Below are 25,379 nucleotides of genomic sequence, written 5' to 3'. Positions count from 1 at the left end.
TTGTTCTTTTGATGCACGGGAGAAAATTTACCTATAATGTTGCCTTTTGTAATTGAGTTTGTTTACCCTTACTAATTGCATAGAAATGCACTTTCCTTACTAGCAACTTGACAAGAAAAGATTGATTCAAAAGGGAACCAAATAAAACAATTTATACCTTACCTTATTCAAGCCTGAAACTCATGTAATTCTTTGCTACCCAACAGTTCCTATTTCTGCTGCTGTTCTTGCCCAAATTTTTATGATGTACATAGTTTATAAGAAAAGAGGACTTCTTGGGTATTTTTTAAGTAGGCTTTGTAAGACTTACTTGTAATGTATCATTGGATATATATTTGCTGGAATATTTTCAACATGGGTGAACATTGTTGAGTGACATTGCAAATCTCATTCATTTTCCCCCTCCAAATATTTAATTCTATCCAAATCTTTAAGTCTTACATAAGACTTCACTCTTGCTCAATGTCCAAATTGTTGTTGTTGTTTTGGTCAGTGATAAAACACTGACCAAAATCTCTTGTGGTGGAAAAGATTTATATTAACACACAACTCCCAGGTCACTATCTGTCATTGAGGGAATCAGCAGAAATTCAATCAGGAACCTGAAAAAAAGAACTGAAACAGAGACCATGAAAAGATGATACTTACTCACTTTTTATTCATGGCTTGGTCAAACCAGGCCTACCTGCCTAGGGATGGCAACAGCTACAGTGAACAAGGCTCTCATACCCCTATTCTACAAGCAGGAAATGCCTCATAGACATGTTCACATGACAGTATGGTAGAAGCTATACTTCAATTAAGGTCCGTAGTCCCAGACAACTTTAAATTTTTGTCAAGTTAACAAGAATTAACATACCAGCCTGTGTGCATTAGTTTCAGGTGCCTCCTCTTCAAACAGCACCTTTCATTTATATGCTCCTTATGCTGTGTTTGCTCTTATAACTTCAGAAGACCAGTAATTCAGCCTGCACATAAATGGTTTCAAAGTCATGAGCAGGTTATTTAGCTACCCTCACAAACAGCCCTGACATTTCTATTTTGTGCTAGTTTTTATAATTATGGTTTTGAGCAGAATGTACCATCTGAACACAGCACTTTTCACCACTTGTAATGATATAATAATATACCAATATCCCAGTGTAATATCTACCCAGACTACTGAACTCTTAGCTCCTATTAAAGTACTTTATTCCATCCCCATTTCTGTACTCAGTGAAAAAAAAATAGTCACAAAGAAAAACAAAACAAAACAAACAAACAAACAAAAACACCACACTTTCAGCAACATTGGTAGAACAGTTCTAACCTTTTGAGAATAAAATATCAAATACAGCAAAAGTTTGTTTTAGTTAGGGTTTTTATTGTAGGGTTTTTATTGTTGTGATGAAAACAAAAGCAACTTGTGAAGAAAAGGGTTTATTCATCTTATAGTTTCAGGTAACAGTCCATCAGTGAGGGAAGTTGGGCATGAGCTCAGGCTGGGCAGGGACCTGGAGACAGGAACTGATGCAGAAGGTACACAGGAGTTCTGGTTTCTATTCCATGGTCTTCTCATCCTGCTTACATATACTCCAGCACCACTTGTTTAGGAGTAGGGTCACCTACAGGAGCTGGGCCTTCCCATATAAATCACTAATTAAGAAAATGCACACAGGCTTGTCTAAAACCTAATGTTACACATCTTTTCAAGTGGGGGTTTCTCTTCTCACATATTTTTAGCTGTGGTAAGTTGACAAAAATAGATGATTGGTAGATAGATAAATAGGTAGATAGATAGACAGATTGACAGATAGACAAACAGTCAGACAGATAAAGAAGGATAACCTACCAGGAGGACCAGGTTTATCTATAACAGAGATTTGTCCGTTATCTCTTCTTCTAATGACACTATTTATTAAAAAGAAACTCATATTCAATTGAACATAAAGTGACACAGTGAAGAAAAAAAGAATCCAATTCTATTCTGTGTTTGTAATCTGAATAATTAAAATCTGACTTTTCAAAATTGAGCTTCATAGTGACACCTTTTATACATATAGCTTCCAAACTCAGTTGTGTATTGACAAACCGTCATACTCAGAAATGTTTAGATAGTGAAAAATAATCAAAAGCTGAAATGACCTCCTAACAGAAACTTCTCTGGAATAAAGGCAGACAATGTGATACCTTAGATAGCAGGAACTATATAGGGTTCAAAGAAACAATGTACCTTGTAGTTTATTGACTCAAACCTCCTCAATGTATTACAAATTTCAACAGCTTATCATATTACTGTAATTTTAGACTTTTCTTTGCTGATGTCCAAAAAAGAGACAGAGAATAATAATAAAAAAGCCATAGAATCTTAGGCTAGAAAAGAAATCCAGCCCTCATTAGTCTAATAGCCTCATTTCACATAAGAGGAAATATTTAATGTGAAAATGTTGAAAGACAGCATTGTCACATAGACCTATGAGAATAAATCTCCTCCACTCTTGTTATTCAGAACTCAATATATTATTTTTACACTTTTTTTCTACTGTGAAGAATCAGAGAACAAAATTAACTTTTACCTAAAGGGAATTTTTGAATCACTGTTATATATTTTCTTGTGTTGCTTTATATCATGTTGTTTAGCAAAAACTGAGAATTGTATTCCCCTGAACCTGTTTCTTGAGGTTTGGATTGCAATTAGTTCAGCCTAACACACACACACACACACACACACACACACACACGTATGTATGTGTGTGTGTATATATATTAATATATATTAAATCAACACCTTGCAGTCTTAGAAGAGTCTCACAAGAGAACTTGGCCTCATGTTTCTGACACAGGATTCATGGGTACTGTGCTGCAACTCATTTACTCATGAGACTGACCCGTCTACTTGTTTTGTGGAGGCCAGGGCTTGGCTCCAGAACCTGAACATTGGGCAAAAGCTTTCTAAAAGAGAGAAATCTTCACAGAGTTTTCATTAAGACAGTCATGTTTTGCTTATTTTTCAATTGCGAGTTGTCTTTGATTTCTTAGGCTTTTTTCCTTATTTCCAATTTTTGTACAATTACAAAAGCTGTTATTGATATTCTCTTAAATTCATAGCTTTCATACTCCAGATGTTTTTTTTTTTCCAAAGGATGTGTATAAGTCAGTAAGAATAATTCATATCACAAATCTGTAATCCCTACAGTAGCTAAAGAGTCTACTTTCTTAGTCATCTTTTTGTTGTTGAGTTTTTACTTTGTTTATGTCTCACACTTTTAGACTACCAATTAAAGGAAAATTCCTGTATTTCTTTTGGTAATAATAAATAGCTTTACCATAGATAGAGTGAGTCAAAAGATAAAGCTGGGTAGAAATAAATTAATATTGAAGTTGTTATGTGTGTAATAGGTTTGAGATGTTGTAATAAACAATAATAGATTGGATGTTTTCTTAACATACATTGTTTTTTTTTTTTTCCCCATATACTTTCTATGTCTTCCAATGTTCCTTCTTCCATTGGCATGCATACTGGGAAATAGTAGTACTAAGTGGACACTGTGGAGTCTCAAAAGAAAACAAGTCATATTGTATCAATGTCTCACCCTTAAAAACCCATGTAACCTTAATTACTCCTTTAGAATTTCTGTCTCAAAATGCAGTCTCACTTATGTTAAGAATATAGCATATAAAATTTGGTGGCATGTGAACATTTTAACAGAAACCATTTCTTGAGTAAAAATGTACAAATACTGTATCAGTTTATAAATGTAAAAAAAGTTTAAAATGAAAGAACCACTTGAATATTTCAACATAGCTATTCTTAAATATTTATCTTAACTGTTTCTATCTAAATTATGAAAATAGTTAAGTCTTAGTTTAATTTATTTCACTTTATGTAAATTAATTTTAGCTAATTAATAAAATTAAATGTGTTTACATAAGATAAGACAGTGTTTCAACACATGCTGTTTATTTATTTATTTAATTCGCTGGTTCCTCATTGTGTTTGTCTGTGTGTGTATGTCCAGCCCTATGCATGCTGTTATTAGAAGACAACAAGAAGGACTTGCTTCTCCCTTTAATCTTGTTAATACAGGGACTCTTTTGTTTGTGTAGCTCTTTGTGTAGCTCATGTCCTGAAAGTTATATGTGAGATCCATGTTTTGACAGTTTTCGGGTTTATACTGTCATTGAATTTATATGTTGAGCTATCTCACTGGACTAATACACATATGTCGCATTTAAGGTTAACAATAATTAACTGAAGATTTCTAACAAAATGCCATCTCTGGTACATTAATTCTAAAATTTGTGGAAACCACAAAAAAATTTATAATACAACAAAGTTTCCCAAATTATCTTGTGAGAACCATTTGTTTTACTTAAAACATAGCATCTAATTCATTGACTACATGGTTTCAGTTATAAAACAGTTTTAGGTTAAGTTTGGCACTATTCAAATATATGACCAATACCACTATCGTGAGAGACTATGTTACAATCAATGATAGATGACAAGTCACACCAATGTATATTTTAAAATTATTCTCTGTGTGTGTCTGTCTCTCTGTCTCTCTCGCACACCCTCTCTTTGCTCTATTCATTTGCCTGTTTCTTTTCTTTTTTAATTTTTTATTTAATTTTTATGAATTACACTTTATTCATTTTGTATCCCCCCATAAGCCCCTCCCTCCTCCCCTCCCAGTCCCACCCTCTCCCCTTTTCTGCATGCATGCCCCTCCCCAAGTCCACTGATAGGGGAGGTCCTACTCTTCTTCTTTCTGATCTTAGTCTATCAGTTCTCATCAGAAGTGGCTGCATTGTCAGGGTTCTAGGTTATCTCCATGAATAGTCCTTGGTTGGAGTATGAGTCTCTGGGAAGTTCTCTGTGTTCAAATTTTCTTGTTCTGTTGCTCTCCTTGTGGAGTTCCTGTCCTCTCCAGCTCTTACTATTTCCCACTTCGTACATAAAATTCTATTCACTCTGCCCGACAGTTGGACATCAGGCTCAGCATCTGCTTTGACAGTCTGCATGGCAGAGGTTTTCAGAGGCCCTCTGTGGCAGGTTCCTAGGTTGTTTCCTGTTTTCTTTTTCTTCTGATGTCCATCCTCTTTGCCTTTCAGGATGGAGATTGAACATTTTAGTTAAGGTCCTCTCTTTTGCTTAGTTTGTTTAGATGTACAGATTTTAGTGGGTTCATTCTATGTTGTATGTTTATATGAGTGAGTATATACTGTGTGTGTCTTTTTGCTTCTGGGACAACTCACTCAGGATGATCCTTTCCAGGTTCCACAATTTACCTGCAAATTTCATGATTTCCTTATTTTTGATTGCTGAGTAATACTCCATTGTATAGATGTACAACAGTTTCTGCTAGAACTCATTGGTACAGGAGAAAATTTCCTGAACAGAACACCAACAGCACAGGCTCCAAGAGCAACAATCAATAAATGGGACCTCATGAAACTGAAAAGCTTCTGTAAAGCAAAGGACACCGTCATCAAAACAAAGCGACTGCCTACAGATTGGGAAAGAATCATCACCAACCCTTTATCTAACAGAGGACCCATATCCAGTATATATAAAGAACTAAAGAAGCTGAAAAGCAGCAAACCAAGTAATCCACTTAAAAATGGGGAACAGAGCTAAAGAGAGAATTCTCTGTAGAGGAATATCAAATGGCAGAGAAGCACTTAAAGAAATGCTCAACATCATTAGCCATTAGGGAAATGAAAATCAAAACAACCCTAAGATTTCACCTTACACCCATCAGAATGGCCAAGATCAAAAACTCAAGTGACAACACATGCTGCAGAGGTTGTGGAGAAAGGGGAACCCTTCTCCACTACTGGTGGGAATGTAAACTTGTACAACCACTCTGGAAATCAATCTGTCGCTTTCTCGGACAACTAGGAATAGCGCTTCCTCAAGATCCAGCCATACCACTCCTAGGTATATATTCAAAAGAGGTTCAAGTACACAACAAGGACATTTGCTCAACCATGTTTGTAGCACCTTTATTTGTAATAGCAAGAATACCCCTCAACTGAAGAATGGATACCTGTTTCTTTTCTAAAGAGAGGAAATAAACTGTTGTGTTGGGTAAGGCCAGACACAACAGTGTTTAATATGCCAGAACAGTGGTGGCAAAGAACTTGTGGAACTTTGCAGCCAATATCTCTGATTTAAGTTGAAACCCATTCCATAGCCAACACTACTTAGGTAACCAAGAACCAGAGACTAAATACCCTAGAGACCTGGGGTAAGAGTAATCACTAGTTGTCTCAAACAGCCAGCCCTGAAGATACCTGATAAAACAGGGTCAGATGAAAGGAGAGGAGGTCCTCCCCTATCAGGGGATTTGGAAAGGGGCAGGGAGGAGACCAGGGAGGGAGTGTGGGGTTGGGGAGGGAATGAGGGAGCGGGATACAGCTGGGACACAGAGTTAACAAAATGTAACTAAAAAGAAAAATAAAAAAAAAATCTCAGTGAAATGATTCTACTATACTTTCTAATGATAGTCTACTATACTTTTAGCTCAGTGTCTTATCCAGTCTTCATCAGAGAGGACTTCTCCAGAAGCTACTGGGAACAGATGAAAACACCCACAGACAGACATCAAGCAGAGAAATAAGAGGACAGCATCACATCATTCACCTTGGAGCTCAGATAAATCTTACTAAAGAGGAGGTAGAAAGAGTTTAAAATCCAGAGGGCTCTGAAGGCACCAGGAGAAACAGCCTTCTTTTTTTTTTTTTTTTTAGTTACCTATTCATAAGGATTTATTAGTTTTCAATCCGATATGAACTTATGCAGTAAAAACACTTAGATGGGTTAGCTAAGTAGCTTTTGGAGATCAACCAGAGAACAGAGATTCCAAACATATGTCACTCTTTTTTGCGCGTAGAATAAAAACATCTAGTAAATCCGTAGGGATTCTTTGCACTTGCGTTGGAAAGATAAGAGTTTACTTTCATTGTCCATTAGATGAAGTGCAAAGCACACACACACACACACACACACACACCTTTATTTGCATGTGAGAAAAAACAATATAACCATTTACTGAAATGCACAAATCAATCCTCATGCCCTTACTGTATGCATTTTAGCTACTTGAGAATCTCAAGTTAATTTGCTTCCAAATTTTTGAGTCATTCATTCTGTGCCACAGAGGAGACCTTTGCAGCCAGTCCTGAAGACACCTGATAAACCAGTATCAGATGTAAGGGGAGGAGGTTCTCCTATATCAGTAGACTTGAAAAGGGGCAGGGAAAAGATGAGGGTGGGAGGGTGGGAGGGAATGAGGGAGTGGAATACAGAAGGGATACAAAGTTAACAAACTGTAACTAAAATTTAAAAAATTTAAAAAAGAAAAAAATTCAACATAAAAAAAACAAAAAAAATATTGCGCTCATAGAAACATAAAGAACAGTGTGTTTGCTTTAAGATAACACGTACCTCATCATGTGCTTTTAATTTTCCTTGTCAAATAAAAAGTATCATGGACATCAAAATTTAAAAAAAAAATTATAAAAATAAATCCATTCAAAGTGGGAAATACTGGCTTCTGACGGTGGGAATGCTGCTTCAGAAACAAACATGAAAGAAATACTGCAGAACAACCAAAGGTGCAAACAAAGAGCATCCGTGTGCTCTTCAGTGGCCTCTAGTTTGCATAGGACAGGAGGCAAGGAGCCAGCATGGAGAGAGAAGGTCAGTAAGCTAGCCATCCACACCTTTGTTCCGCACCAGCTTCTGGCAGCATGACCAGCAACCTGGTGGAGAGGACATGTTCTCCAGCTCGCATTTCCACAAGGTGTCCTCTGATCTTCATGGAAGCACTGTGACATGTGTGTACTTATCTCACACGCACATACACATACATCACACACACAGAGACAGAGACACAGAGAGGAAGCAACAGAGACATACAGATAGAGACAGAAACAGAGAGAGACAGATATAAATACAGACAGACACACAGAGACAGACATACACAGAGAGACAGAGACAAGAGAGACAGTGACATGGAGATAGACACACACAGAGAGAGAGAGAGAGAGAGAGAGAGAGAGAGAGAGAGAGAGAGAGACTAAATGAATCTAAATAAACCACCAGAAGACCCAAGTGAGGAAGAATACTCAAGTTAGAAGGCTAGCTGGATTGTTTTCCTCTAGTTTCAGCTTGATTTCTTCTCTTTCTGTATAGGCTTTTAATATATAACTCTCTTAATTTTCTCCATTTGCCCAATTATATATAACTTATTTTCTTTTCTGAATCTAATTCAGCTTCTGAGAACCAGTCTGTAAGAAACAGCTTTACAGAAACAGCCTTCTGATTCAACTAAGGAAGGCACACATGAGTTCACAGAGAAGTAGGCAGCAAGCACAGGCCCTATATAAGCATGCACAAAGTCCTTAGTATTTATATTATAGATATTAGCTTAATATTTTTACGGGAATCCGGAGCATGATAACCGCGGGTCCCTAACTCTCATGCCTACACTTGTCATTCTTTTTTTCTTTTCGCATTGTCATGTCCAAATGATAGTTTTTCCTTCATCTTACATCTTATTTTATGTTGTTTTGTTGTGATCACTTAGAAGCTTATTCTTTTCTATTGAGAGTCAAAAAGACAGTACATTTGCCAAGAAGGGGACGTGATTCTGGGAAAATGAGAAGAATAAAGAAGGAGAAACTATAATAAGTATATATTGTTTAAGGAAAAATATTTTCAATAAAAGGGAAAAAAGGTAAAAACAAAACAAAAGACCAAAAATGAAAAACAAAACAAAACAAACTGACAAACCCTCCCCCCCTCAAAAAAAAAAAAAAAAAAAAAAAAAGAAAGAGTGGAGCTGGGGTAGGGCTGTCTGTCAAGAGGTGGTTTAATGGAAACTGATAGAAGATATTTTATGTGATACTGATGCACTGCATATTGCACTAATGAGATTTCACCTTACACCCGTCAGAATGGCCAAGGTCAAAAACTCGAGGGACAGCACATGCCGGAGAGGCTGGGGAGAAAGGGGAACCCTCCTCCACTGCTGGTGGGAATGCAAACTGGTACAGCCACTCTGGAAATCAATCTGGCGCTTTCTCAGACAATTAGGAAGAGAGCTACCTCTAGATCCAGCTATACCACTCCTAGGCATATACCCAAAAGAGGCTCAAGTACACAACAAGGACATAGCAGCTTTATTCATAGTAACCATCAGCTGTCCATCAGCTGAGGAATGGATACAGAAATTGTGGTACATTTACACAATGGAATACTCCTCGACAATTAAAAGAAAATTTAAAAAATAGAAATTAATCACTTAGGGTAAAAGCAATGCCAAATATTCAATAAAACAAATGTATTTTAACATTTTATTACACACAAGAAAAAGATCAATAACATTATAGTTAAATAATATATTTTCTTGTAAAATAAATTTAGAAATTAATTATTCTCTATATGAAGATTATTCAATGTAACACAAATAAATGTAACTGCATATTTGCAGACCACACTGCCTATAAACAATATATGTTAGTAAAGAACATGGAGTTGGATTTTTATTAGAAAATTTCTATAGTTGAGACTGCACTAGTACTCATAGCAAATTTTCTTTTGCAATATTGGAATTTCAACAGCTAAATTATTCAGAATAATTTGTCTTGCAAAATACAGTTTTCCAAAATGAATTAAAAGTTTACAAAGTATATAAAGGATTACTGTAAAGAGACTATGAACAAGTGTCTCTAAATTGCCTGCAGTTATGACTTAACAGGGATCTACTGAAGAGAAGTCTGCACAGTGACCTTTGGAATACTACAAAGCTAGATTATTTTAGAGATGATATAGTGAGAATGCTATTTGGTTTCTGAAATTCATTCAGGAGTTATGGACAGGGAACATCAGGAAAAATAAAAAGTCAGTTTAACATCAAATTGGCAAATTATAACTTAATAGTGAGGAAAACTGGACAGTATTCTTTATGGAGACACTATAGACACAAGGGATTATTAACCAAATTAGTTTTTCTTTTCAGTTTTTAAAGAGGATCAGATCAATAATCCTATTTTTTGTGACTAGTCTTAAAAATACAAAAGAAACAAATGTAAACAAATGTGGGGAAGAAACTTAACGATTATCAGAATGGGGACCAGGTGTGGAAATTAATATTCTGCAATAATGATAGCAGTCTGGTCCACAGGCTTAGAATTTTTAAATTCATCATTCTGTTCATTATTTACACAGGTCAACTGGCAGCTTGCCACTCATAATGTATGCATAAAGACAATAGCCACTTAATTAGCTGTGAATGACCTGTTTGGGATGAAAATCTCTTCTAGCCATATCAGAAATGCTTATTGGAAGCCAATATTTTCACAAAATTTTGTTAGGATAAACATAATTGTGTGTAGTAAACTGTGCTCAAAGCACAATACACCCAAATATTATTTCTTTATTGTTATTAAAGGAGTAGGATAATGTGGGACATATATATCCCTTCTCTAAGTGTTAGGCAAAAGAATATTTGCACCATGTTTAAAAAGAATCATGGTGCTGACTTTACGTGATTAGGAGTTGACTGTAGTTCCCACTTTGTTTCATGTTCAGTTTGCTTTGCATGTGTGCTGTATTTCATAGTAGATTTTAGCACAGGATCCAGATGTTCCTGACACATCTGTTTTTATACCTTTATATAAATGAACTTGAAAATGATACTGGCAGCTACGGGGACTGCATTAGTCACAATAAAAGGTACATATTTTTGTCTTGTCTACATGGTGATCAACTTTGTATAAGTAGATGTTGAGTAACTAGTCATTTTTTATGTGTCCTTGAAATATTGTTGTTTGCATATCACTGATTTGCTATGCCTGGCCATCTGGTTATGGATGAAATGCTGCAGCTACTTTATTTTCTTTTGTTTGCCTCTTTTAAAAAGGAACTTTTAAATATTAGCAATACCAAATGTTCTATGATTGTTTATGCTAATAAAATGCAATAATTTTAAGTTAATTCCAGGTTGTTTCACAATACATTTCTAAATTAAGATGCCGTTAGAGTTTCAGCTGACATAGTAAGTGGTAAAATTAAATGCAACGTGTTGTTGCTTTTATAGATGCCCTATGACGAACATAATTTCTTAATAACAGTGTGAGACTGTAGGTACTCACCACCTGTTCTTTCACCCGCAGACACAGGCTGGTGGTTAAATTCTTAGGCAAAACAGTAAAAAACAATGCGTGGCTACAATAATTATTGCATTTGTTGATCTGTGAAATCTAAGCAATGTACAATTATCTTTATATCTCACTGTTGTAATGCTTATAGTTGGAATAAGTGTGTTATAAATTCATATGGTTATGGGAAGTAAACAATTTTGGATATTATAACAGGAATTAAGAAGATAAAGTTTACCAACTTTAGGAACTTAGGAAACAAATAGATAATAATTCAGACATGAGTTTGAATATTGTTGGAATTAAAATTTTCAATTTAATATAAACTTATGGATAACACCTGTTGAAATCATTTAGCGCTGCTCATATGGATTTAAGGGTGATTCCCTTGTACTTACTAACATATTATGGGGCTCATGCTGGAAGAACACTGATTCTCCCTCCTTTACCAACCATTGATTACATGTAGAAATTTTTCTAGAGGGTTAATGAAGCCATGTGTATGAGTTCCCCTACCCACATAGATAATGTCAGTTGGTAGTTTTGTTTTTAAGTTCTGGTTTAGGCAACCATATTATTAGGACTTCATGGGTGCAGGTTTATTGTCTTATGTATAAGAATACATACATAAAAGAATACATATCAACATACATATCTATATGCATGTGTAGAAAAAAAACAATTCAGGTTTTGAACATTAAAACATTGACAAAATGTTTACCTCACTTTTCAGTAATAATTTGCTATTCTCCTTTTTCACTTTTTAATATTTTTAAATATATTTGTATTTTTTATTTTATTTGTTTGGTTGTTTGGTTGTTTTCTGGACAGAGTTTCTCTGTTCTAGACTCACTTTGTAGGCCAGGCTGACCTCCAACTCACAGAGATCCTCCTGCCTCTGTCTCCCACAGTGCTGGGATTACAGGCATGAGCCACCATGCCCGACTCACTTTTCTAATATTTAAGGGACCGTGTATCACCATGATACTTAGCCTAGTATTAAGTTCTGAATTTATTTAATCCTAAAGCTCCAGCTTCTTTAATTTTATATTATTTATTTAACTTTTTAGATTATTTTAACTAAATCCTTATTAATATTTTTTTATCTGTATATTGATTTTTGTTTCTGGCTTTAGCCACAATGAAATCAGCTTTTTATTCTGAGTCATTACCTTGTTATCTTAAAATATATCCTTACTATACAAAGAGTATTGTAGATTTGCTCATAATGTTTACTAGTAGATTATCATTAAATTAATGTCATGAACAAATCTGCATACTAAGATAATGATTAATTCTATAGAGTCCAGAATAACAGATTTTTTGGCCTTTTTAATGAGTTCATATATTGCAATGATCTATAAATAATATGTGGTCAATAATTTTTCAGCTGATTAATTCTTCTATATGTTCCTCATAACAAATATGCAGAAGACCTGGTGCGGATTCATGCAAGTTTATCACTTCAGTCTTTTGCCCGTCCTTAATAATCCTGTTGTGTTGCCTTGTCCAACACAATAGCCTCAATAGAAGGAAATTTTCTTTGTCTTATTGTACCTTTTTTTTGTCCTGTTTGACTATTGTCTCTCTCTATTTTTTAAATTATTTATTATAATTTATTCACTTTGTATCCCTGCTGTGGCGGCCTCCATTGTCTCCTCCCAATTTCTCCCACCTTCCCTCTTCTCCTCCTATGCCCCTCCCATAGTCCGCTAATATGGGAGAACCCTCTCCCCTGCTATCTGACCCTAAACTATCAGGTATCATCAAGGCTGGCTGTATCATCTTCCTTTGTGGCTTGGCAAGGCACAACTAAGGGAGGGGGAGGAATCAGAGAGCCAGTCACTGAGTTCAGGCCAGAGAAAGCCCGTGCTTACTAGGACCCTCACTTGGAGACTGATTCTATGGGCTACATCTGAGCAGGCTCTTGTCTCTTGAAAGGCTGCTCTTTTCTGAAGAGGAAACATAGGAAGAATGCATCTGAAGGAGAGGACAGAAAAAATAGTCTTCATTAATTTTCTCTTTTCAATCATATGTAATTTTTGAAATTTACAGTAGTATCCTAGAAAAATCCATTATATTGGTAATCCTCTTGAATCCCCCCCCAAATAAAAGACTATAGCATCTCCTCATGTTTTTAATTCTCAAGTCCAATAACTCTACATGCTCTCTTACATGACAGATTTTGCCCTTAAACTTATGGCAGTTACAAAAATTTTCAGATTAGTTATCAGGGTTGAAATCATCATTATCGTGAGATTGATACTGAGTGAAGTTTTTGGATTTTTTTTTTTCAAAATTGTCAGATAGCAGTGAGGTTGACCCATTAATTCAAAAGAACATAATCAATGTAAATGTACTCATAAGGTTTTAAGGTCAAATACAGAATTTCTAAATTTTCTAATGCGATACAAGTTGTTCATTATCACTCAGTGAAGACAAACTAGTGGAGTAACTTCTGTGGTTCTGCTTTAATTAACTTGAAACCTGCCTTCTAATTTATATGAGCTTATTTATTGCTGTACATGAAAATATTATTTGTAACTTTTATTTTACGTTTGCAATGTACATTGAATGCATATATTAAAGTACCATAATGAAGTACACCATTATGTACATAGAAGACACACTAAAGTTAAAAAAAGTTGAAAAATATTGGTGACACACTGCTTTTCTACTTGCCTTTGGACAAGTACCTTAGGATTTCCATAACGAGCAAGGGTAATTTTCTCTTCCATAAAGCTAAATGGATAGTACAATAAAAAACTTCTTAGATCTGTATAGTTCTGTGTTTATACAAATGGATCTATGATACTGTTTTGTTTTCTAACTCATGTTATCAATTAACTTGAATGTGAATATGTGACCAAAGGCAAGCTGAGCCAGACTAATAAAAAACTTTCTGTTTCTAGCTATTACCTAAGAAGGTAAGTATTGCATCATATGGCAAACATCTCCTTGTCATCATTGTGATTAGGAAATAACACTAAGTTATTATTTCTTTCTCCTCTGAATGTTTACAATATCCCTAAGAAAACTCAGAGCTCGGATGTGGCCTGTGGTAGCTCAGTAACCAAGTAGTTTTCCAAAGTAAGGGGAACACAGACTATTTCTAACAGGATCTCAAGGGCAGGCTGTTTGACACCCCCCCCCCCAGGGGAGGAGCAGTCTGTTAGGCCACAGAGGAGGACTTTGCAGCCAGCCCTGAAGATACCTGATAAAACAGGGTCAGATGAAAGGGGAGGAGGTCCTCCCCTATCAGTGGACTTGGAAAGGGGCAGGGAGGAGACCAGGGAGGGAGTGTGGGGTTGGGGAGGGAATGAGGGAGCGGGATACAGCTGGGACACAGAGTTAACAAAATGTAACTAAAAAGAAAAAAAAATAAGACATTAAAAAAAAAGAAACTGGGAAAGTGAAGGGGGAAGTGATGTAATTATATTTTAATTAAAATTAAATAAAATGCTCAAAAGCAAAACACTTTTAATTTAAATTGTGAATAACACTTGAAAAAAAAATCTGAGTCAACTCTTCAATTATGATGTATTACTGAATACAAAATACTCTCCAACAAACCCAGTATATAGTAGATAAAAGGATAAGATGAAGAAGGGCCTGAAATTTTAAAATGATTCTCTAAATAAACCTTAAGCATATAAGTGAAACAGTAACTCTAGAATTAAGGATACAAAATGTTGCAGAATATAGTTCTCACCAAAAAAGTACTTTATGGATTTGAATTTAAGTATAATGTAAAATTTCTATATGATCTGTAAGAAATAACCAATAACAAAAATGTACTAACCAAAATCGTGTTTATCTTAGTAAGTTTAAAATCTAACTTTAAATAACTTCAGTGAATACAAATGTATGTTAAACATGTGTGTGTATAATCTCATTTCATCAAAATAGATTCAACCAGTGGCATGCTGTGCATGGTTGTGGTCCCAGTCACAGCCCATAGGATTGGCAGTCTATGACATCAGTGTCTTAGAGGGACAAGGTTTTCTTCTTTGTTTTATCAATGAGCTCTAGGCTTCCTTGCAGGTCAGACCACAGGAAAAGGCTGACAGTGAGCTGCTGCCAAGAATACACACACACAAAAAAACACTCACTCTGGTATTTAAAGGACCCAAGAGCTGGAGGTAGAGAGTATCCCTCCCTCTTCTAAGTGGCATATACAAAGAGACATCTGATTTAACAGTTCTGACAGTCCACAGGAAACTCACTCCAGACAGAAACCAAATGTGAAGAAGAAGAAAGAAAGAAAGAAAGAAAGAAAGAAAGAAAGAAAGAAAGAAAGAAAGAAAGAAAGAAAAACTCAGCATTTCTCAAAGTATGACGTCTGAGTTTCCCCTGATGAATAAATATTGTGTCATTTTATTTAAGTCATACCTTATTTAATTTACCAAAATAGCATGCATTTTTTTGTGGAATTTCACAAGAATATATTCCCTGATGCAGTAACAGCGTTATTCTTGTAGAAAACATATAATGATATCTGAAACGGATCAAAAATGATGATGAAAAGGCTGCCATGGAAAGTGTGAGCTTTGGCAGAGGGGAAGTTTACATCTTAATGTGTCCAGTTATTTGTGGGAGATGAGAACTTAGAAATTTATTAAGTTTCTAACACTCAGTTGCTGTATCTACACAACATAGGAAGTACATGTTCAAATGAGTACATACTGTGTATATTTCTTCCTTTGTTAATAATTTTATAAATATTAATGAGCCAACAAAAACCATAATTTCAGTTAGGAATTCATAATCATCACAGAAACAGTTAACCTATCCATAAGTCAATACCTGTATTTTTTTACTTTGTTTTTAATCTTGTAAACTCACCCTAGGGACTCCTGTACTTAGTCAAGCACTCCACATACCACTAAATTACATCAACAGTCCTCTCCTTACTATTTAATTTGTGGCAATAAAGTTCCTTTGAGGAAATTGTTCAGAGTAAGGGAGGTTAAGTGAAGAAGGATATGGTTTCTGCTGGTATGGGGTATCATCATCCATAATAAGGTGAAATTTTCTGGTGGTGAAACTTTTTTCCAGAAATTGTGTTACATTTACACAATGGAATACTACTCAGCAATTAAAAACAAGAAAAATCATGAAATTTGCAAACAAATGGTGGGAGCTAGAAAAGATTATCCTGAGTGAGGTATACCAGAAGCAGAAAGACACACATGGTATATACTCACTTATAAGTAGATACTAGACATATCATATAGGATAAACATACTATTATCTGTACACCTAAAAAAGATAATCAAGAAGGAGGTTTCTGGGTAAGATGATCAATCCTAACTTAGAAAGGCAAATGGGATGGACATCCAAAGAGAGAGAAAACAGGGAACAGGACAGGAGCCTACCACAGAGGGCATCTGAAAGACTCTACCCAGCAGAGTATCAAAGCAGATGCTAAGACTCATAGGCAAACTTTGGGCAGAGTACAGGGAATCTTATGAAAGAAGGAAGAGGTGAAAGACCTGGAGGGGACAGGAGCTCCACACGGAGAGCAACAGAAAAAAATACTGAGCACAATGGTCTTTTCTGAGACTGATACTCCAACCAAGGACTATGCATGGAGATAACCTAGGACCCCTGCACAGATGTAGCCTGTGGCAGCTCAGTCTCCAAGTGGATATCCTAGTAAGGAGAACAGAGGCTGTCTCTGATATGAACTCAGTGGCTGGTGCTTTGACTACTTCCCCCTGAGAGGGAAGCAGCCTTACCAGGTAACAGAGGAAGACAATACAGCCAGACCTGATGAGACCTGATAGGCTAGGGTCAGATGGAAGGGGAGGAGGTCCTCCTCTATCAGTGGACTGGGGGAGGGGCAACGGAGGAAAAGAGACAGTGAGGCTGGGATTGGGACTGAATGAGGGAGGGGGCAACAGCTGGCATACAAAGTGAATAAATTGTAATTAATAAAAAGTAAATTAAAAAAATTATTGTTTCACCAATAACAGGGATTTGTCACATTGAGCTATTGAAGTTTGATTTATCATTGTATTAGATCTGTGTTGAACAGACATTTGTTTATAACTCCCCAAGGAAAGTGCAGATCGTACAGTTTCCTGCAGGGCTTGAGGCTCTTTTGACTTCATCTTGTAGTCCAGGCTGAAATTCAGTGTATGAACTCATCCTCAACTTTCTGAGGGGCTGAAATTGCATGTCTACGAAACCAGCCTTTTTAACATTTAATAAGAGCTCACTATTCAAAATAGTTAAATTAATATAACTTTTAAAGAAATGGTGGTGTCCAAGTCTGCCACAAAACCTTTACCTACAATTTGTCCTGCCAGCATTAAATGCTAGGGTAAAGGTGGCACAGAATTTGTGGGCATGGCTAAGCAATGACTGAGCCAGCTTGAGACCAACGCTGTGAGAGGGATACCAACACTGACACTACCTGAAGACATGAAGGAAGATGATCAAGAGGCAGAATAGCTCAGAGACTTAGGACAGAACCAAATGCAATTGGAAAGAAAAAGAAAAAGGGTAAATTAAATGATACTAAGTGATATTCATATACTGGTGCCTAAACCTATTGTTATCAGAGAAGCTTCATCCAGTAACTGATGAAAAAAATATCAGAGATACATAGCCAAATTTTAGGCAGAGCTTAGAGAATTGCGTTTAAGAGTGGGATGAAGGATTGTAGGAGCCAGAGAGGTCAATGACACCACAAGAAAACCAAAAGAAGCAACAAACCTGGACTCAGGGGCTCACTGAGATTGAACCCACAACCAGGGAGCCATCATGGATCTAATCTTGGTCCCCTAGATACAGGTTATAGTTGTGTAGCTTGGTCTTTTTGTGAGCTTCCTAACAGAAGTAGGAAGAATGATGTTTCTGAAGCGTTTAGCTGCTTTGAGGACACTTTTTCTCTTAACAGGTTTGCTGCATCAAGTCTTAAATTTAGGAGAGGTGCCTAATCCTATTGCAATTTGATATGTCATGTTTCTTGATATCCTTGGGAGGCTTACCGTTTTAGAAAAGGAAATGGAGAAATGGAAAAAAAGAAGGTGTGGAGGGAGCTAAGAGGAGAGGAGGGAGGAAGAACGGCTGTCTGGTTGTAATATATATGAGAGAATAATAAACAACAGCAACAACAATAATATTAAAACAAACAGTGGTGTCAGTTGGAGATTTAGACAAAATTTTAAGTATTACTGTCATCAGGAATATAACACCACAAAAAATCATATTGTTTGATTTAGTTATTCAAACCCCTGTCTCAACAAGAACTTCTTGTAACGTTCTATACATCTGTCCAGTATAATAAGGGGTGAACAGTCATCTCAGACAGACGGCAAATCCGTGCATAATTCTATAGAACTTTTCTCTTTGGTTTTGCTTTACATTTTCAGAAGATTTTTGGATTTTAGACAAACACTTAAATACTATTGAATTGTATCCTCAATTCTCTTTTCAGTACTTACTTTAAGGAAATACTAATCTTTGAAGTTGAGAGTATATTGCTAAGTCAAAATGCTTAAAATCCCATTATTTTAAAAAAGTAATTAATAATATAAAATGATTTACAATGATTTACAACTATCACAACTATATTTTGTGAATTTATGTATCATTATATTATAAATAATATAAATTAAATAATTTGTTATTCCTAAACTAATTAAGGAAAGACAAAATTTAGAAGCATATTCTCAAATGTGAGTTTATCTATGACAAGTCATCAAAGAAGTATCTCTTTTGTTTAAATTTAAATTTATACTTTTTTATATTAATTACAGTTTATTCACATTGTATCTCAGCTGTAGCTCTTTCCCTCATTCCCTCTCAATTACACCCTCCTTCCCTCATCTTCTCCTATACCCCTACCCAAGTCCACTGATAGGGGAGATCCTCCTCTCATTCCATCTGTCCCTAGTCTATCAGCTCTCATCAGGACTGGCTGTATTGTCTTCCTGTGTGGCCTGGTAAGGCTGCTCCCACATCAAGAGGAGGTGATCAAAGAGTCAGCCACTGACTTCAAGTCAGAGACAGTCCCTGTTACCCTAACTAGGGCACCCACTTGGAGACTGAGCAGGGGTTCAGGGGTTCTCTGTGCATGGGTTCTCGGTTATCTCCATGAATGGTCCTTGGTTGGAGTATCAATCTTAGAAAATACTCCTAGGCCCATATTTCTGTTTCTCCCTGTGGAGCTCCTGTTCCCTCCAGGTCTTTCATCTCACCCTTCTTTCATAAGATTCCCTGCACTCTGCTCAAAGTTTGGCTATGAGTCTCAGCATCTGCTTTGATACCCTGTTGGGTAGGGTCTTTCAGAGGCCCTCTGTGGTAGGATCATGTTCTGTTTCATGTTTTCTTTCTCTTCCAATATACTCACATATACGTGGATATTAGACATATAATATAGGATAAACATACTGAAATCTATATACCTAAATAAGTTAAACAAGAAAAATGATCCAGGATAAGATAATCAATCCTCACTCAGAAAGAAGTATCTCTTTACCACAAATGAAGACTGCACAGAAAACCACAACCTGAGCCAAGGGAATTAGTTACTGTGAGGATCTGATTCCCAATAGATACAACAATATCACAGATGCTAAAACAGTGGCACAATAATATTATTTTCTGTGGCCTATTTGTCAATCACCTTTATTATGCTAAAGTATGTCCTTATATCTTAGGCCCTCCAATCGCATCATAAAGAGATGCTGGATTTTTTCAAAGGTCTTTCCAGCATCTAACTAGATAATCATAGTTTTCCATTTAATATATTTACATAGTGGAATGCATTTATTGAATTATATATATGTAAAAAAATCCTACATATATGGAAATAAAGACAACTTGATCATGGTGAAACACTTTGATGTGTTTTTTAATTGATTTGAAAAAATTTTACAGAGAAGTTTACATCTATGTCTATAAGAGATTTTAATTTTAATAATTTTCATTTAGGGGATTCTTTTTATGGATTTGTTATCTGGTAAATGTGATTTCATAGAAGAATTATATTTTACAGAATAAGTCATATAGTATTGACATTAACTCTTGTCTGAAGCTTCTGTCGATTTCTTCACTGAATTTATCTAGCCTGAAGATTTTATTCCTTAGGGAGATTTTTTAATTGCTGCTTCCTTTTTACTTCTGGCAATTGATATGTTGAAATTGTTTATTTCATCTTGACTTGAATTAGATAGATAATATATGTCAAGAAATTCATCCATCTTTCAGTTTTCTGCAAAACAGATTTGTAGAATGTGTCCTTAGGATTCTGTGAATTTCTTTGATGTCTGTTCTAATAGCCCCTTCTTCATTGCAGATTTTATTAATTTGAATCACCTCTTTGGCTAATCTGGAGAAGGTTATTAGTTTTATATAATTTCACAAAAATAAAAAAAAAACAACTACTCATTTCATTGATCATTTGTATTTTGTTTGTTTCTGTTTTGTTGATTTCAGCCCTGAGTCAAATAATTTCCACATAATATTTTTGTGCATCTTTTTATTTTTTTTCTACAAATTTCAAGTAATAAGTACATTATTAATATGATGTGTGCATGCTTATTGTTTATATTATGGCTGGTTTATTTATTTTCTTCAAACTGGTTTCTAAAGAGAGAAAGAAAGGTCTTGCAGTTGTTTGGATCGAGAAGAGGCAAAGATTAGAATGTACTTGGAGGGGAAAATTTTTAGAAGAATGTTTTTAAAAAGCTTTTTTTTTTCATCTAAAAATATCTCTCCAGTGTTTTGATGTTGACATTTTGAGTTATGAATTTGTCTCTTAAAACTGTCTTCATTGTATCTCACAGGTTTGGGTATATTGTGTTTTCATTTTTGTTCAATTCTAAAATGTTTTTAATTCCCTTCTTGAGTTCTCTCCTGACCCAATTTTCATTCAGTAGAGAGTTGTTCATCTTCCATGAGATTATAAACTTTCAGTCATTTTTATTGTTATTGAAATCCAGCTTTAATCTATTGTGGTCAGATATGATGCTGGATGTTATTTCAATTTCCTTATATCTGTTGAGATTTGCTTTTTTTCCTGACATGCTGTCAATTTTTTTTAAAGTCCCATTGTCTGATGAAGAAAAAGTATATTCTTTAGTGTTTTGTGAAATATTCGGTATCTATATATTTTGTCCATTTCATATATGATGTTACATAACTCTAAAGTTTCTGTTTTATTTTTCTTCAGATGATCTATCTAATGACAACTGAAGTACTAAGAACAACTTCTAAGGCATGTGTGAGGGTATATATGTTATTTTATCTTCAGTCGTGTTTCTTTTCTGAACGTGTGCCCTTGTGTTTGATTCATAAATGTTAATATTTGTAATATATTCTTGATGTACTTTTTATTTAATGATTATGTAGTATCCTTCCGTATCTCTTTTGACTAATTTTTAAAGGATTTTTTTATCAAATATTAAAATAACTACACCCTTACATCTTGCTTCAATTTGCCCAGAATATCTTTTTTCTAACCTTTTCCCCCAAATCTAAGTCTAGTTTTGTTGGTGAGGTATGTTTCTTGGATACAGCAAAGAGATAGGCTATGCTTTCTAATCTAATATGTTCTATTTGTTTTCAGCTGAGAATCGAGATGATTAATATTGAGTGTTGTTAATCAGCATTAATTAATTCATGGTATAGTATTGCTGTGCTTTAGAATACATCCTTTTTTTACTAACAGTTCTGGGATTGTATATTCCTTGAGTCTTACTAGGTGTAGTTAAGCTCTTTAGAATGAAACTTTCCTTCTAGTGCTGGGTTCATAGATATAACATATTGAAGTTTGGTTTTATTGTGGAATCTTTTTCTTTATCTGTCAACAATATTTTTGTACTATATACAACAATGTTTTTTTATATAGTAGTTTATGCTGTCATTTATGGTCTCCTCTGATGTAAAATAAACAACCTAATCTTCTGGCTTTCAATCTCTAACCAAGAAAGAGGACCCTGGGTAAGATGCTCCATCCTCATTCAGAAAGGCAAATGGGATAGACATCCAATGAGAGAGAAAACAGGGAACAACAGGACAGGAGCCTGCCACAGAGGGCCTCTGAAAGGAAAACAGGGGCTGTCTCTGATATGAACTCAGTGGCTGACTCTTTGACCACCTCCCCCTGAGGTGGGGAGGCAGCTTTACCAGGTCATAGAGGAAGACAATTCAGCCATTCCTGATGAGACCTGATAAGCTAGAGTTGGATGGTAGGGGAGCAAGACCTCTCCTATGAGTGACTTGGGGAGGGAAGTGGAAGGAGAAGAAGGAGGAAGGGTAGGTTTGGGAAGGGACAAAGAAGGGGACTACAACTGGGATAAAAAGTGAATAAATTTTAATAAATAACAAAATAGATAAAAAAGAAAACATAAATTAAACTGAAACGAGAAGAAATATGAAGATTATTCAAAACTCTGACTTTATATTTGACCTGGACTTTTTACCTTGGAGCTTTTCATATCATTTTTTCCTTGTATAAATATAGTGTTTTTTATTACTATCTGTCATTAGAGATTTCTCTTTTTGTTAGATTTGTGTCTCTTTCTTTAGAGTGAAGAAATTTTTGTTTATAATTTGTTAAAAATATTTTACTCAGGCCTGAGTTTCTTTACTTTTTTTTTATAAATATTAAGTATAGTTTTGATATTTTCATAGTGTTCCAGATTAACTGGAAGCTTTGTACCTTGGTGTTTTAAGATTTTTTTTTTCTGTGAATGTACTATCCATTTCTTCTACACTGTCAATAAGGATTGAAATTCTTTCTTTGGCATGTTATAAAATGTTGGTGGGGCTAACCTTTGAGGTTATTCATTGACATCCTAAGATTTGTCTTTCAGTTTGGTTTTCTTTAGTAGTATGTATGATTATTTCTACATTTACATTTTTAATTAAATACTTATTTTTTATATTAATTACAGTTTATTCTCTTTGTATCCTAGCTGTAGCCTTCTCCCTCAATCCCTACTAATACTACTTGTTCTCATTATTTAATTCACCCATTTGGTGTTCATGGATTTTGTTAAGCTATTTATCCATATAATTTTTAATATCCTTATACTTTTTCATAATTGTTATTTTGGAGGATTTTTTTTTGTGCTAGAGTTAAATTACTTTTCCTGGGGACTGTTACAATTGTTATCAGTTCATCAGTTGATGGACATCTAGACTGTTTTAGTTTTTCCCTGCTCCCAAAATGTCATTATTACCCTGCTTGAACCAGTGATAGAATGTTTCTCTTCCGATTACAATTCTTAGAGCATTTGAGAAAATTAAGACTCTATTTTTCCCCAGGTGCAAACATTTACGTTTATTATAAAATTCATGAGCTGTTTCTTCCATTCACATTTTTAAAGCATATACTGATAAAGGAGTTTTTTATACTTTAGGCTGATAGTTCATTATGACAAATGCCTGAAATACCATCTTAAAAGGTGAAATTTATTTTCAGAGACTATTCCTTACCTATGACAGGTGAGAAAGTTGGCTAAAGAGTCATGTATTGAAGTGAAAGTCTCTGGTTTATTTTGCAACTCATTTCTGTCATATACATATATTTTTGTTTGGATTTTAAGTGTGTGATGTGGGAATGTACCGCTTTCCCGGTGGAAAACAGCCCTGTGAAAAGGTGAATGATGTTTATCAGCTGGAAACTACCTTGTGCAAGGAGTGCGGTTTTTCCAGTTGGAAAACATCCTCGTGTGGACTCTCAAAAGGGCGAAATAGAAACGCACAGACAGTGGGACAACACTTTTACATTACTATGCTTTGAAAGAGTTAACATGGCTTTGCTAGTTTTCATGGACAAAAAATATTCAGAGTACATTTTTGTGCTGCTTTGGCAGAGTTTTGCCTCTTGCAGACTAGTGCCATTTTGGAGGAGTATTGCCCCTTTTGCTGCATGGTACCACCTCTGTTACTATGGCTGTTGCTTGCTGTTTGCCGCTGCTGCTATGGTTTGATGCTTTGCTGTTTGACTGGACCGCAGGTATACTGACAACTGACATTGGTATTTCCCCCAAAGAATCCAACAACCCCAGTCAGCAGGAAGTAGCTAAAAGTTTCTACAGCCACATTCCCTGCCAATCTCCTAGCTAAGAAGGGAGGTAAAGACATTTAAGAACCATAAATAAAGTAGGTGTTTGAAAAATCTAAGGCTATAATGTATCACATTATAGAATAAAAAATATGCTTACGGTGATGTACTTATAAATATATTTCTCATCTGAAGATTTTTATAATCTCTCAGCAGTATGATAAGATGCATAGCCCATGAAGAAGATAGTACTGTGAGAACCAACAGAAAATGGGTGCACTAATCGTAAGAGTTAATGAATCAGGAGCAGATCTTGCTCAGAGTACTTCATGATTCCATAAAATGTAGTTAATACAAGAATTATTTCCAGCAGTCAGAAGTCTTGATTTTTACTAGTCAGTTGTCAGCAAGTGCAATCAAGGCAAATATGAATGAGCAGAAGTCAAAGATAGTCAATGCTAGAGAAAAGGTGACACTGAGTGATAAAGAAATTTGAAAAGCTTAAGTTTGCAAAATACATACATAAGAGTTGTAGACACAAAATAGAAAATATTATGTAAAATAGTTGTTAAGGCTGAATTACTGCTTAGTGGCATATTACTGATCAGCTACTTAGTATATATAAATTTCTTGTTTCAGGCCAAACTGATGAGAAAACAACACCAAAGAGCAAAAATAGTTCAGCAGAAACCAGAAACTAGATAAAATGTCCTATAAGGATATGAAATGCTATAAAAATATAAAATTTAAAAGTTTTTTTACCCATTTAAAAGATATCATTAACTGAAATACAGAATATCTCCACCAGTATGTTCATGGATGCATAAATACAGTGATTAAGTTTTGGTCAAATCACTTCTCAGTGCTGAGATGTCCATTAAGAAACTGAATACCAAGCGACTGAGCATATAACCTATTCCTGAAATATATGGTTTCTATGAACAATACTTGATACTAATTGAAGTTTTACTATGATTTTTGTTTTATCTAATATATTACATTTAATTATTATCATATAAGGTTATTTTAATTAATTTGAATATGATTTACTCTTGCTTATAAACAATATTTACATTTAAATGAATGCAAAGAATTGCAATTATAGGTGTATTTTCCTATAATGTTTCTAAAAGTCACTATTATAGTAATTTATAATGCAATTAGGGAGTGTGGACTTTTACATTCATTCTTTATTTTCGTC

The sequence above is a fragment of the Psammomys obesus genome, unplaced genomic scaffold, assembly GCF_907164565.1.
Source record: "Psammomys obesus unplaced genomic scaffold, mPsaObe1.curated_primary_1811, whole genome shotgun sequence".
Taxonomy (NCBI): domain Eukaryota; kingdom Metazoa; phylum Chordata; class Mammalia; order Rodentia; family Muridae; genus Psammomys; species Psammomys obesus.
This window is presented reverse-complemented; position numbering follows the sequence as displayed.